The sequence below is a fragment of the Anomaloglossus baeobatrachus genome, chromosome 7 (assembly GCF_048569485.1).
Source record: "Anomaloglossus baeobatrachus isolate aAnoBae1 chromosome 7, aAnoBae1.hap1, whole genome shotgun sequence".
NCBI classification, from domain to species: domain Eukaryota; kingdom Metazoa; phylum Chordata; class Amphibia; order Anura; family Aromobatidae; genus Anomaloglossus; species Anomaloglossus baeobatrachus.
The window spans coordinates 152,605,453-152,620,314 of NC_134359.1; the positions used below are offsets into that span (position 1 = coordinate 152,605,453).

The window sequence follows — 14,862 nt, forward strand, 5'->3', positions numbered from 1 at the left end:
CGGCTTTAAACTTCTCCACAATAGTATTACAAACCTGCCTGTTGTCTTCCTTGGTCTTCATGATGCTCTCTGTGTTTTAAACAGAACACTGAGACTATCACAGAGCAGGTGCATTTATACGGAGACTTGATTACATACAGGTGGATTATATTTATCATTATCAGTCATTTAGGACAACATTTGATCATTCAGATATCTTCAATGAACTTCTGGAGTGAGTTTGCTGCACTGAAATAAAAAGGCCAAATAATATTGCACACCCCAATTTTCAGTTTATTATTTTTTTACAAAAGTTTAAAATAAGCAATAAATTTCGTTCAACTTCACAATTGTGTCCCAGTTGTTGTTGATTCTTCACCATAACATTAAAATTTTTATCTTTAATGTTTGAAGCCTGAAATGTGGGAAAAGGAAATTCAAGGGGGCCGAATACTTTCGCAAGGCACTGTACCTTATAAAATGGTCACTTGAAGGAACTGATAAGTAGAAGATAGCTATTCTGATGCTATCTTGTATGCAAATTCCACACCGCAACAAGTAAAGCTGGGTTCACACTAAGCGACAGCGTCAACGACGTCGCTGTTAAGTCACCATTTTCTGTGACGTAACAGCGACCTTGTAAGTCGCTGTTATGATCGCTGCTTAGCTGTCAAACACAGCGACGCAGCAGCGATCATTACGTCGCTGTGCTACATGTGCAGAGAGCAGGGAGCCGCGCTTAGCGCTGGCTCCTTGCTCTCCTAGGTACAGTACACATCGGGTTAATTAACCCGATGTGTGCTGCAGCTACATGTCACAGTGCAGAGAGCAGGGAGCCGCGCGCACTGCTTAGCGCTGGCTCCTTGCTCTCCTTGCTACAGTATACATCGGGTTAATTAACCGATGTGTACTGCAGCCACATGTGCACAGAGCAGGAGCCGGCACTGGCAGCAAGAGCGGAGGCTGGTAACGAAGGTAAATATCGGGTAACCAGGGAAAGGTCTTCCCTTGGTTACCCGATGTTTACGCTGGTTACAGATTTCCGCAGCTGCCAGACGCCGGCTCCTGCTCTCTGCTCGCTACATTTCGTCGCTCTCTCACTGTCACACACAGCGATGTGCGCTTCACAGCGGGAGAGTGACGACCAAAAAATGAAGCTGGACATTCAGCAACGACCGGCGACCTCACAGCAGGGGCCAGGTCGTCGCTGCAACGTCACACACAGCGACAGCGACGGGACGTCGCTGCAACGTCACAGAAAATGGTGACGTAGCAGCGACGTCGTTGTCGTTGTGTGTGACACCAGCTTAAGATGCAATTGTTTGACATAAGGTGACAAAAAGCAACTTCTCAGGTTTTACATAATTTGTCAGATAGACCAAAATATACATACCCATGTTCAAATTAGAGCCAATAAAAATAAACCCTATAAGACGATAACATCTACAAGAGAATATGTAAGATAATTGCAAGTGAGATCACAATCATGGAAGAAACCATACACTTGAACGACACATACACCGAAAGACAAGTCTATATAAGCTATGGAAAAAGGCCTGTGGTATAATAAACAGGTAAGAAGAACAAAAAATACATGTAAAAAAGTAGATATGACATTGGATTGCAGCAAGAATGTATGTAAAAGGTTGATGTCCAGTAAAATCAGCCCCCAAATCTAAGAAGCATCATTGTCAGAAGCTCCCTGTCCTCTCCAACAACAGGAACATTTCCCTGCAACCAGAAAAAAAATGTAAGACCTGTCCATTTGTGTTGACAATGGACAAGATAAAGATTCCCAGATCACATCAGGACTACAAGATCCCAGGTACCTTCAGCTGCACAACTATAATGTGCTGTACTTAATTATAAGTACCACATATCCAACTGGGGGTCTGTATGTAGGGGAGACAGGACAACAGCTCAGGACAAAGATGAATTCTCACCGCCACACAATTAGACAAAAAAGGATAGATCTACTGTACCTGTGGTCAAACATTTTTGTAACCCAGACCACAACATCATGGACATGAAATTGCTCATATTGAAAGGAAATTTCAAGTCCCAGAGAGACAGAAGGGTTTGGGAATACAAACTTATGATGACCTTTGACACATTCAGAGCAGGAATCAATGTGTCACATGGATTTATGTCTTTTTACATGAATTAAGAAAGGTGCTCCTCAGACCATCTGAGGGCACAGCCCGGACCAGACCCCAATCAGAGGACAATAAAACTTTCACACTTCTTATCTATGAACTGCTGCAATATTTATGTCCAGAACAGTTTGTCCTATATGCAGATTTTCCATTTCCAAGCTGTATAAAATTGAATGATTACTGAATGCAGCAGATCAGGTGACCCAGATTGGTGTAATGAGGAAAGTGTGACCTAAAGATATCAACACCTTTCATCAAGGTGTGCACAATTATTAGGCAGCTTGTTTTCCTTCAGGCAAAGTGTGCCAATAAAAAAAAAAGAATCAATGACTCTGAAAAATCTATTTAGTGTCTTAGGCCTGTTTCACACATCAGTGATTCTGGAACATATGTGTTAGTTTTTATACATACCAGAATCACGGACATATGCACACCCATTAAAATCAATGGGTCTGCGCACACACCAGTGATTTTTCACTGACCGTGTCTCTGTGCGGCATACACGCGTGTCCGTCTACTCAGCACAGAGACATGTCCATTTTTTTCTGGCATCACTGATATCCCACGGACCACACTATGGTGTGGTCCATGAAACACGTACCAGAAAAACACGGACATTGAAAATAAAATGATTTTTATACTAACCTTTTCCAGCAACGCCGTGTTCAGCCGCTGCTCTCTCCTGCTTCCTGGCTGACTAATGACTCTCATGCATATTCATTTATACACGGCACAGACGACCCGAAGTAGCTGCAGATGTGAGAGACACAGCGGCCGGATGCAGCATCACGGGAGAGACCAGTAAATTACGGCACACGGAGGGGCATGTGCATTTTAACACGTCAGTGAAAAACGTGGGTTTTTCACTGACGTGCAAAACAGGTCTTACAGTGGGATGTGGCACTCTTGAAATTGGTAAGATGTTGGGGTGTGAGAACAGAGTCATCATCAAGAGTTTTGTTGCACATAGGTAGTTAACAGGGTCACACAAAAAACACGTTGAGTAAAAAATATTGTGATATTTTTTTAAGTGTCAAATGTATTTTTGTACATTTTGAGTTGTTTGGATATTATTCTCACTTTAAGAGATGAAAATAAAAAAAAATGAGTAATTACTTACCGGTAATGTGGGGGGTGTTTGGAGCCCAAGACAGCACCACGAGAGAGAGGATCTACCCTTAAAGAACAGAAAACCTACAGGATAAAAAAAAGGCAGTACATCTCCCCGCATCAGTTGGTTACAGAGCATGGAAGGACCTCCCAGGGACACTTAAAATTATCACTTAACCATAACCATTGTATGCAAAGAATAAATACAGGTGCCACACATAAGGCTGGGTTCACACATAGCGACAGCGACGTCGCTGTTACGTCACCATTTTCTGTGACGCAACAGCGACCTTGTATGTCGCTGTTATGATCGCTGCTTAGCTGTCAAACACAGCGACGCAGCAGCGATCATAACTTCGCTACATGTGCAGAGAGCAGGGAGCTGCGCACACTGCTTAGCGCTGGCTCCCTGCTCTCCTAGCTACAGTACACATCGGGTTAATTAACCCGATGTGTACTGCAGCTACATGTGCAGAGAGCAGGAGCCGGCAGCACAGGCAGCGTGAGAGCTGCGGAGGCTGGTAACGAAGGTAAATATCGGGTAACCACCTTGGTTACCCGATGTTTACCCTGGTTACAGCTTACCGCAGCTGCCAGATGCCGGCTCCTGCTCTCTGCTCGCTTCATTTCATCGCTCTCTCGCTGTCACACACAGCGATCTGTGCGTCACAGCAGGAGAGCAACAATAAAAAAACTAACCAGGGCTATGTGTAACGAGCAGCGATCTCACAGCAGGGGCCAGATCGCTGCTCAGGGTCACACACAACGAGATCACTAATGAGGTCACTGCTGCGTCACAAAAACCGTGACTCAGCAGCGACCTCTGTGAAGCACCCCTAAGTGAAGGGAGGAAATATAAGGGTGCTGTCATGGGTTACAATGTTGACCAGTGCCAGTTTATGAGAACTCTGGAACGCTTCAACAGATCTCAGTGATTTTGAGAATCTTATTTCAGGACAGACTGTATTTCATGTTAGTAGTAAATTTAGGTTGACATTTTATGCATTTACTTGTAAAAAACAAAAAAAAACCTGAATTTTGGCTAAAAATGTCGCAATTTTTAAAATGGCTAGTGTTTGTGCACTTAAGAGTTGTCACACAAAATAGTTAATATAAAACATTTCCCACATATCTACTTTATATCAGCACCATCTTGAACTCATAGGTGCTTCAAAAGAATTTTTATTATGTTAAGCTGAGAAAATTAAAAAATATATTTTTCCCACAAACATGTTGCTTTTGCCCCAAATTTTAATTTTCACAAGTGTAACAGGATAAAATGGACAGTAAAAATGTTGTGCAATTTCTACCAAGTAGTCAGATATCCCAAAAGTGGTACTGTTTGAGGGCTCGTAAATAGGGTTGAGCGAATCCGGATCCGCAAAATCCAGATCTGCGCGGTTTGAGAGCCCGATCCGAGTCCGACCAGTACCCGGGATTCGGGGTGCACGATCCGGATACGGTTGTTTTTTTTTTTTCCTTTCTCTCTCTCGTCTGCTTTTTCCTTTTAGAACATATTGTGGGGAGACATATCACATCTGCTCCCCTCTTATTTATGCTGCTGGAATCTTTCTATCCATGCCAACTATATTTTATATATATGTTTAGACCACGTTTGTCTGTGAGGTGTGGTGTCCCAGGCTCTCTGGTTAAAGTTGTGCTTTAGTTGTGCCTACTGCTTGGAGCTGTTGGGGAGTTTACCCCTATTGTTTTGTACTTCCTTCCTGCTCTTGTTTTTCCTCCTGAATCTCTTATTGTCCTTACCCGTGTGTGTGTGTGGTGTGTGGTGTGTGGTGTGTGTGTGTGTGTGTGTGTGTGTGTGTGTGTGTGTGTGTGAGACAGAGTTTTGTTTTTTCCCTTCTGCCTTCATCTGTCGTTTCAATACACTCCAGTTTTTTGCCATCAGGTACAATCCGGAAAAAAAAGGATAAAACGGATCCGGTATCGCATCCGGTTTATCCCCATAGACTTGCATTGTAACCGGATTGTACCTGATTGCTTTGCGGTGCATCCGGTTTTTTCCGGATGCGGCAAAATAATTAAATGCGGCGGCCGGATAGAACGTGTCATGTAACGTTTTTTTGCCCCTTAAAAAAACCGCATTCTGCCGGATCCGGTACAATGCGGCATTGTATACAATGGTTGTCTATGCATGCCGGATCCGGCGCAATGCTGTTTAAACCGGATGCGGTGATCGCATCCGGTTTGGTAAACAGAGCATGCGCAAATTTTTTTTTCATCATCACAAAACTTATAAAAGGATCCAGCACATTCTACACACCTCCTGCTGTTCGTTCCTGACTTCAAGTTCTGCTGTCCTCCAGTCCAGTGCTCCAGGGAAGAGGTAATGTCCACAGTACTGTCCACAGATCACTGTCCTGAGCTGCGTACATGTACTTAGACATTTTTTTCTCTTTTTTTACAGGTGCAGTGCTGCGGTCAGATTGGTCCAGCCAGTTGGTGTCTACTTTGTGTTCTGTCCCAGTGTGCATTTCTGGGGAGGAGAGTGTTCCTGAGGTAATGTCCACAGTACTGTCCACAGATCACTGTCCTGAGCTGTGTACATGTACTTAGACATTTTTTTCTCTTTTTTTACAGGTGCAGTGCTGCGGTCAGATTGGTCCAGCCAGTTGGTGTCTACTTTGTGTTCTGTCCCGGTGTGCATTTCTGGGGAGGAGAGTGTTCCTGAGGTAATGTCCACAGTACTGTCCACAGATCACTGTCCTGAGCTGCGTACATGTACTTAGACATTTTTTTCTCTTTTTTTACAGGTGCAGTGTTGCGGTCAGATTGGTCCAGCCAGTTGGTGTCTAAGCGAGGCCTGTAATAAAAAAAGAGATGTCGTCTTCTGGTAGCCCGCCCTCCGGTTCACAAACTGAGGTATATATTTTTTTTTATTTTGGTGTTTTTTTTAAAAAAAAAACAAACAATTTTTTAAATAAACGTCATTTACACAGGTGGCAGAAACATCACAGGAGATGCTGCCAGAAGAGGACGGAAGGGGTGGAGAAATACACGGAGCGGGCGGTCATAGTGTAAGTTTCATACAGGAATTGTTTACCACAGCACACATAACACATAAGTAAATAATGGGTTTTTTTTTTCTTCACTAAAAGGCTTCAACTTCTAGGGCTCACGATAGAGCTCCCCCAAGACCGTCCCAGGGTCGTCGTCGAGGTGGCGGTGGTCATAGTGTAAGATTTTTTTTTTATTTTTTTTCATGTCTGTGTGAATTTCTGTCTAATTTTTTTTTTTTTTTTAATTTCTTTTTTCTTTCTTTGAACAGGCATCACAGCGTGCTCCCGATTCTGACGGTGAGGAGGCCGGATTTATCAACATCGACCTCCTCATCGATGAAGTTAGAGAGAGGGAGCCGCTGTGGAACATGGCTGACCGCCGCCACGCTGATTCTATCGTAACCCGTCGACTCTGGGACGAGGTATGCCACGCAGCGATAGAAGGTTGGGGGGAGCTCAATTCTCGTGGCCAGAAGAAAGCGCGTAAGTATTCACAGTTCAGTAGGTTATGCTGCAGGATGTAATGTGTTGTATACTAACCACTTTGTTCTTTCCACTTTCAGGTGACAAACTTCAGAAGCGGTGGCGGTCTATCAGGGATCGCTTCAAAAAGGAGTTGAATCAAGAGATGCAGGCCCCGAGTGGATCCGGAGGACGCAGATCGAAATACCGTTACTTTAGAGCGTTGTCGTTCCTCCGGACAACTATGGTGTGCAGAAGGTAAATATTCCCCACAATATGTACAAAGTATAATATTTTATGTCTGATTTTTTTTGCCTTTTTTTTTAGTCAGTGCCAATGTATAGCAATTAAATTAATTATTGTTTTGTTTTTCCTCTTTTTAACAGCACCGTCTGCAGCACTCGGGAGCCTGCATCGAACCCGGCAGGAGCGATCCCTGAACAGTCCGCCACTGGGGAACACAGGCACAGACCCCACCCATCTGAACCTTCCCTTTCATCTACATCTGTCCCATCCACCTGCGCTGGAGCTTCCCGTGAGACTTCATTACCTGAAGCTGCTGGTGACGAGATAGCTTTTCCCCTACCCCACCCCTCTGACACTGCTGCCCTCAGTAGAACACCTTTGGGTTCTGGGCGTCAGCGTCATAGGGGTCAGGAAAAGAACTATGCGCCCGAGTTCTTGCATCTAAATGCAGCCTTCCAGAACGCCATTAAATTATTAGCAGAACAAAATAGTTCTGGTTTTAGCTTCATAAAGGCCAATATGGATAAAAATACACACGAATTGTGCACGCGTCTGGACAGGCTGCATTTAGATGCAAGTAAATCACCCAATCATTGTTTTTTTCAAGCCGTACTAGAGCGCATGGAAAAGCTATCTCCTGACCAGCAGATGCATGTAATGCAAGCCACACAGCAGGCTCTGGCGCAGGTTTCCTCCCAACCACCTCCACCCACCCCTCCTCCAGCACCTGCCCCCCCTCCAGCCATTGTCCCTACTCCCCCTGCTGCCCAGTACCAGCCTGCTGCCCAGTACCAGCCTGCTGCCCAGTACTAGCCTGCTGACCAGTACCAGCCTGCTGCCCAGTACCAGCCTGCTGCCCAGTACCAGCTCCCAACCACATCTGCCCCTACACTTCCTACCCACTACCACATCTCGCCTTCCACACCCATCATGACCCCAACTCAAGCCACTAATTCACCCACAACCTCTTCTGTCTCCCAATCCCTCCACTCCACCCCTCAATCCTTACCAAATCCCATCCCATCTCCTGGTTTCCCTCTTGGTTTCTCAACCACACCTTCACCTTCTGTTACTTCCCCACCACCACCACCACCACCAACACCACTTTCCACCCTCAATACTCCAACTGTGCGTGTGTTCCCATCTGTCAGCCCCTCCAGTACTATCTCCACCCCAAGCCCAAGATATACAAATTTATAATTTATTTATCTATGTAATAAAAAATAAAAGATTTTTGTTGAAAAGTATTTATTTGTTCTTGTTTTTTTTGGGGGGGAATATTATTTTGCAAGTTAAGTTAATAATAAGGTAATACAAAAACATAACATGTTGTAATTTGACGGTGTAAAAATTACAAATTTTTAAAGAGATTCAAAGATTAAAATTAACAAGGTTAACAAGATATTTTTTAATTTATTTTTAACTATTTTTATTTGTTATAAAACTAAAGAAAAATCTTATACCATTTGATCTTGCCAATCTACTCTACCTTCTGGGGACACAAAATAGTCAGCATATTTGTCACGTATTGTTGAACAGGCAACACTACTCCTAAATCCAGGACTGGTGTAGTCAGTCAAAGAGGTGGATTCCAAACTCTGGTCATCCAAGGACAAAGGTTCCTTTGTTAAAACAAAATTGTGTAGTACAACACATGCTTTCACTATTTCATCAACAGTTTCAATGTTTAAATTAATCGCTGTTAACAAGACTCGCCATTTGCTGGTTAGTATCCCAAAGGAGCATTCCACCATTCTTCTGGCTCTGGATAATCGGTAATTATATATTTTTTGTGTTTGCGTCAATCCACGGCTTGCATATGGCTTTAATAGATGTTGGGAGAGTTGAAAGGCTTCGTCGGCCACAAAAACAAAGGGCATTGGGGGCTCACATGTGCCAGGAAGAGGTCTTGCAGGAGGGAAATCAAAAGTATTCCCATAGATTCGCCGCCCCATTGGGGACATTTTAAAGACCTGAGAGTCATTGGATCTCCCATATGCGCCAATGTCCACTGAGATAAATTTGTAGTCCGCATCCGTTATTGCCATTAGGACAATTGAGAAATACTTTTTATAATTGTAGTATTCAGACCCCGAAGCTGCAGGTTTCACAATTCTTATATGTTTGCCGTCCACTGAGCCAAGGCAATTTGGAAACTGACAAATGTTGTAGTATTGTTCGGCAATTGCAAGCCATCTGTCCCTGGTGGGCTGGGGGATGAAATCCTCATGGAGGCAATCCCACAAGGCTTGGCAAGTGTCTCTAATGATTCCCGAGATGGTGGAAATTCCTAGTCGAAACTGGTAGTGAAGGGACGAAAGCGACTCTCCAGTTGCAAGGAATCTGTAAAGGAAAGACAATAATTATAAAAAAATAATAGCAAACACATTACAGTTAAAAGTCAATTTAACAGGAGGATACAATTAAAAAAAAAAAAACTTACCTAAGCGTAACCAGCAAACGCTCCTCGGGTGTTATAGAGAACCGGCTGTAGGTGTCCGTTTTACGTATGTTGTCCGCAACAAGGCCAAGGAGGACGTCAAAATTATTCACTGCCATCCGGACATAGCTTGTGAATTTTTCATTGTTTCCACGGAGCTCCAGGTATAGGGTTGAAAACACCCCACGTGTCAGTCTCTGGGCAGTCAGGGGATGGATCCAAAAGCGTCGATGTCGCTGACGCCTCAGTCGCTGTCGCTCCTTTTCTCTGACAATGATAGCCAAGCGATTTGCCTCAAATATAAAATCTGCAGTGATCTTTGTGATATTCGCAAGAATAACATCCATGGTTTCTGATTGTCTCTGTCTTCATTCTGTAATATATGCTTCAAAATACTGTATATATACTATATTTTCCCAATAGCCAATCAGAATACGGAACGCGTTAATTGTTTGTTTAGTGTTTAAAAAACGGATCCGTAAAAAAACGGACAGAACGGATGCAAAACGGATGCAAACCGGACCCACCGGATCCGTTTTATTCCGGATCCGGCACCAACGGATCCGCTTAAAACCGGATCCGGTGGCTCCGGTTTGCACAACAAAACCGGAAACGTTGGATACGGAAAAAAAAAAGGACTGTACCTGAATACAGAAAACTGATGTGTGAAAGTAGCCTAAGCCTTTTATTTTTATCATTAGTGGGTTTCAGCAGTGTGTGAGCTGTAGTCAGACTGCCCCTTTCTATGATTAGCAGCTTCTGTCTATGGAAATATACACTGAAAGCCTGGTATGGGAGGGGTCAGCTCCCAGAGCTCTGCTACATGCAAAATCTCAAATGTTTCAGTGTCAGATTGGCTACACCCACTAATGGAAGTGATATATCATTGGGTCTCTTTGCCTACATTACGCTGCTCTCAGATGAGGTAGAAAAAACCTGCTGACACCCCGGTTCTAAAAACATTAAATCCAGTGCTTTGTCCAGTTTTCCGAGGGAGAAGGGGGGGGAGGGGAAGGGGAGATACTGTGAGGAACCTATCCCCAGTCTTCTGAAGGCAGTGGTTGTATGGGCGCTTAGTACTGATGTGGAGTCTGAGATTGCTAAAGCTCAATGTGATGCGCAGTCTGGGGTTCCTGTGAACAAGTAGTTTGTTCCCACAAATCTTTACTCTAGCTGGGCACCCTGGGGTTAAAGGTACTCTGGATCAGAGTTGAACGAACCTTTGGAGGTTCGGTTTGCCAGGTATATTGGAACCTTAAAAAAACAGTTTGGTTTTTGAACGTGACTTGTTCCAAACCTCAATGGAAGTCAGTAATTGGGCATTTCGTGGCTCCACCCACATGTTGACAGCCGTAAGCACTCATAACACACTCAAACTTCGAACCCAAACTTTCTTTTGGAAGTTTCCAAACCCGAACATCGAGGCTCAGGTTCGCTCATCTCTAGTCTGGATCTCACATTGCGTCACTTTTGGTGGTCTGGAATTCGGAGGGATGTGGTGTATTATGTGTCTACGTGTGCTACCTGTGCGTGCTTAAAGGAATCTCACTCTCGTCCATCAGGACATTTGCAGCCTTTGAGTGTCCCTAGTCAACCTTGGAGAGACATTTCCATAGACTTCATTATGGATTTATCTTCCTCTGCTGGTAATATGGTCATTTTGGTGATGGTGGATAGGCTTTTCTAAGATGATGCATTTTATTGCCTCACCGTCGTTACCTAATGCCAAGACTTTAGCCTGGGTGTTTATTCGTGAGCTTGTCAAACTTAACAGACTCTCCTGATATTGTCTCTGATAGAGGAACTCAGTTTATTGCCAATTCGCCCTTGCTCTCTGTTAGGGATTAAACTATATCATTTGCCGGCGTTCCACCCTCAGTCTAATAGGCAAACAGAATGTGTGAATCAGAATTTGAAGCAGTATTTGAGTTCTTTTGTTTCAGATGATCAGGAAGAGTGGTCCTTGTTCCTTTGTCTCATAGAATAAGCCATCAATAATCGCCGCCATGAATCTTCTAATTTATCTCCTTTATTCTGTGTCTATGGTAGTCATCACAAGCTCTGTATGTTTGAGGAGGGGTACTCATCAGGGGTACCTGGGGAGGACCAATAGGTGTCAGCATGGGAGAAGGTTCAGCAGCATTTGCATGACATGGGTTTCAAGTATAAAGGTGCAGCCAACTGTAGACGTGTGCCTAATCCGGATCCATCTGGGGGTGATCTTGTGTGGTTATATACAAGAAGCATTTAGCTTAAGGTACCTTCACTGAAGTTAAGAAGGTTTATGGGTCCGTACAAAATCACAGCAGTCATTAATCAGGTTGCTTTTTGCCTGGCGTTACCAGCATCTTGCAATATTCCTAATGTTTTTCATAAATCTCTGCTAAAGAAATATGTGGGTTCAGGAACCCCTTCTCCCTTATCTGTGCCTCCGGTCTTAGTTGATTGCTAATTAGAATTTCAGGTGTTCAAAAAATAATTGGATTCTCAATTGTTCACTAATCATTACAGTATTTGGTGCACTGGGAAGGTTTTGGTCTTGAAGGACTTGGCTATACGCCTCAGATATCCACGCTGAGCACCTGCTTAGGCACATTTAAAGGTTCAGAAAGGAGGAGGGCATTTGAATTTGGTAGTGCAGATTTTGCTGGATTTCTTTTTGGGGAAGCCATGGCTCTTTTCCAGAACCTTTTTGTTATTAGTAACATGGAAGCCCCCTATATTTCCATTGACTGATAACAGACCTGAGTGGAGGCTTGGTTTCTTTTTGTGGAATAAGTTGAAGTTTTTATTGGGAACATTTTAAATGAGATTTTGCACCACATTTATCCTATGCTCTATGCTGAGAATTTACATATAAATTTCTGCATGATGTGATTCAGATGAAGCCCCCAGAGATCCATTCACGATAATGAGGCAGCAGAGTTACTCTGGATGCCGTCTGTCCTCTGTTCCACAGGGTCCATCTTTCAGAAGTGCACAAAGCTGTGGCTGACCGCACGTATGAACACCGCTGGATTATAGGCCAGTTACTTCCTCTGCATTTATATACTGAATGATCCCTCGGGGGTTTCTTCTGAATTACATATTTCAGAGATTTACAAGTAAACATCGGTTCAGCGTTCTCAGGTTCAGAGAACAGTATAAACATGAGTCGTGCTTTACTGCAATCTTCGTTAGGCAGAATAAATAAATGAACACAAGCCAATAATTTTTTTAAATTTTAAGATAAGATGGTTTTATTCTTCTGTTCGGTGCAATTACAGCGTTACCAGGTTTATATTGAATTTTATGTTTGGCTACTATCCCACACTTAAACAAAATAGTTTAAAACAGTTTTTGTATAACCACATTTTGAGAGCTATAAATGTTTTTATTTTTCTGCCGACAGTCATGTGAGGGCTTGTTTTTTTTTGCGGAAGGAGTTGACTTTTTTTATTGGAAACATTTTTGGGCACGTAACAATTTTTGATTGCTTTTTGTTTGACTCATGGGAGATAGCATTTTTTTGGGTCATTCACAGTTTGGTATAAGTGAGAATACGTCTTTTTTCCTCGGGTCAGTAAAATTATAGTGATACTACATTTATGTTGGGTTTTATGTTTTGCCTCTTTCACACAATAAAAAACCAATTGATATAACATCCTTATATTCTGACAAGAGATCAGAAAACATGAACTTTAAAGTTCGATATACGTACTGAACACAGACTTTAAATAAAAAAATGGAATTTATATTACCGTTAATTTGGTTTCTAGGAAACCCTCCACGACAGCACACAGGAGGTTAACTCTCCGCCCTATTAGGGACAGTAAACACAGAGTTTACATAACCCCTCCCTACCACCCATCTCCAGTGTTTTTTTTAAGTACCACCAACAAATCATGAATGGATTAAATCTTTTATTTTCAGAAATAAGCCATTAATATGCATGCGAATAAGTGGAAAAGGGAGGGATAACTGTGCTGTCAAGGAGGGTTTCCTAGAAACCAAATTAACGGTAAGATAAATTCCATTTTCTCTAGTCACCCTCCACAAACGCACACAGGAGGAGTACCAACGAACAGGCTAGGGAGGGACAACAGCCTGTAGGACTTTACGTCCAAAAGGCCAAATCTCTATTGGAAAGCCAGTCCAAATCGGTAATGTCTAACAAAAGTATGGACAGAGGACGAGGTCGCTGCTCTGCAAATCTGATCAATTGAAGCGTTAGCCCTCTCAGCCCAGGAGACTGACATAGATCGAGTAGAATGTCCGGTCAAGTGATCCGGAGGAAGGAGGCCTTGGGTAGTATGTTCCTCCTTAATAGCGTTTTTTTGGATACTGTGCTCTTAGCAGCCTTCTTTTCAGCATTATTACCAACAATCTGCACAAAAAGATTGGAATCCTTTCTGAAGGATTCCATTTTCTGTAGGTATAGCATGACTGCCTTACGTACATCGAAGGAATGAAAGTCCATCTTCTTTTGGTTAGCTGGATTTTGACAAAAAGATGGCAGAAAAATGTCTTGGTTCCTATGAAAGTCTGACATCACTTTCAGGAGAAAGGAGGGATTCAGACAGAAGACAAGTCGATCATCCAGAATCTTCATATAGGGCTCTCGAATGGTAAGAACCTGGATTTCACCTACTTGCCTGGCCGTAGTAATTGCAATCAAGAATGACGTTTTCAAGGCCAGACACATCATGATAGAGGAAGCCAGAGGTTCAAACGGAGCCAGAGTCAACCCCTGAAAAACTTTGTTAAGATCCAAGGGGGAACTATTGCCAGCTGTTTAGGACAAGCTCTAACCACTGAACAGAGGAATCGCTTCACCCAGCGATGGTTTGCCAGGTCCTGATCAAAATACACACTTAAAGCCGATACTTGGACTTTGAGAGTGCTGGGGCTGAGACCTTTTTCAAGATCCGACTGTAAAAAAATCCAGGATGTGAGCCCCATTTGGATGGAATGGGTCAGGAGTCTGAGGACTGCACCAGTTGGTAAAGGTCTTCCAGATTTTAAAGTAGATCAGATTAGTGACAGGTTTACGGCTTTTCTGTAGCGTGTCAATGACTCTCTCAGACAGGCCCCTAGTTCTCAAAATGACGGCCTCAGAAGCCACGCCGCCCGGTTCAGTTTCTTGAGGTCTGGGTGCAAGAGCGGACCTTGATGGAGAAGATATGGGATCTGAGGCAATAGGAAGGGTTCATCCTGAGCCATGATTACTAGGGCCCCGAACCAGCTGCGTCTGGGCCATAGTGGCAAGACCAGGATGGTAGGAACCCTGTCTGATCTTACTTTCTGAAGAGTCCTTGCCACTAGCGGGATTGGTGGAAAGGCGTATGCCAGTTGAAACCTCCAAGGATGGGAGAAGTCATCCACTGCTATCGCCGAATCCCTGGGACTTAGAGAAAATTTGATGTACCCTTGCATTCTGCAGAGTTGCAAAGAGATCCACCTCCGGTTGTCC

The 14,862-nt window shown here is 43.4% G+C and overlaps 1 protein-coding gene and 1 long non-coding RNA gene across 3 annotated transcripts in view; one reads left to right on the forward strand and one right to left on the reverse strand.

The window, feature by feature from the left end:
• Nucleotides 1–14,862, reverse strand: part of HIBCH (3-hydroxyisobutyryl-CoA hydrolase) — a 787,172-nt gene that overhangs the window by 741,788 nt on the left and 30,522 nt on the right. The gene's annotated exons all lie outside the window — the stretch shown is intronic.
• Nucleotides 6,362–7,083, forward strand: LOC142246023 (uncharacterized). The gene is made up of 3 exons (XR_012724850.1): nt 6,362–6,439; nt 6,532–6,745; nt 6,826–7,083. It is a non-coding gene; the product is annotated as an uncharacterized LOC142246023 (long non-coding RNA).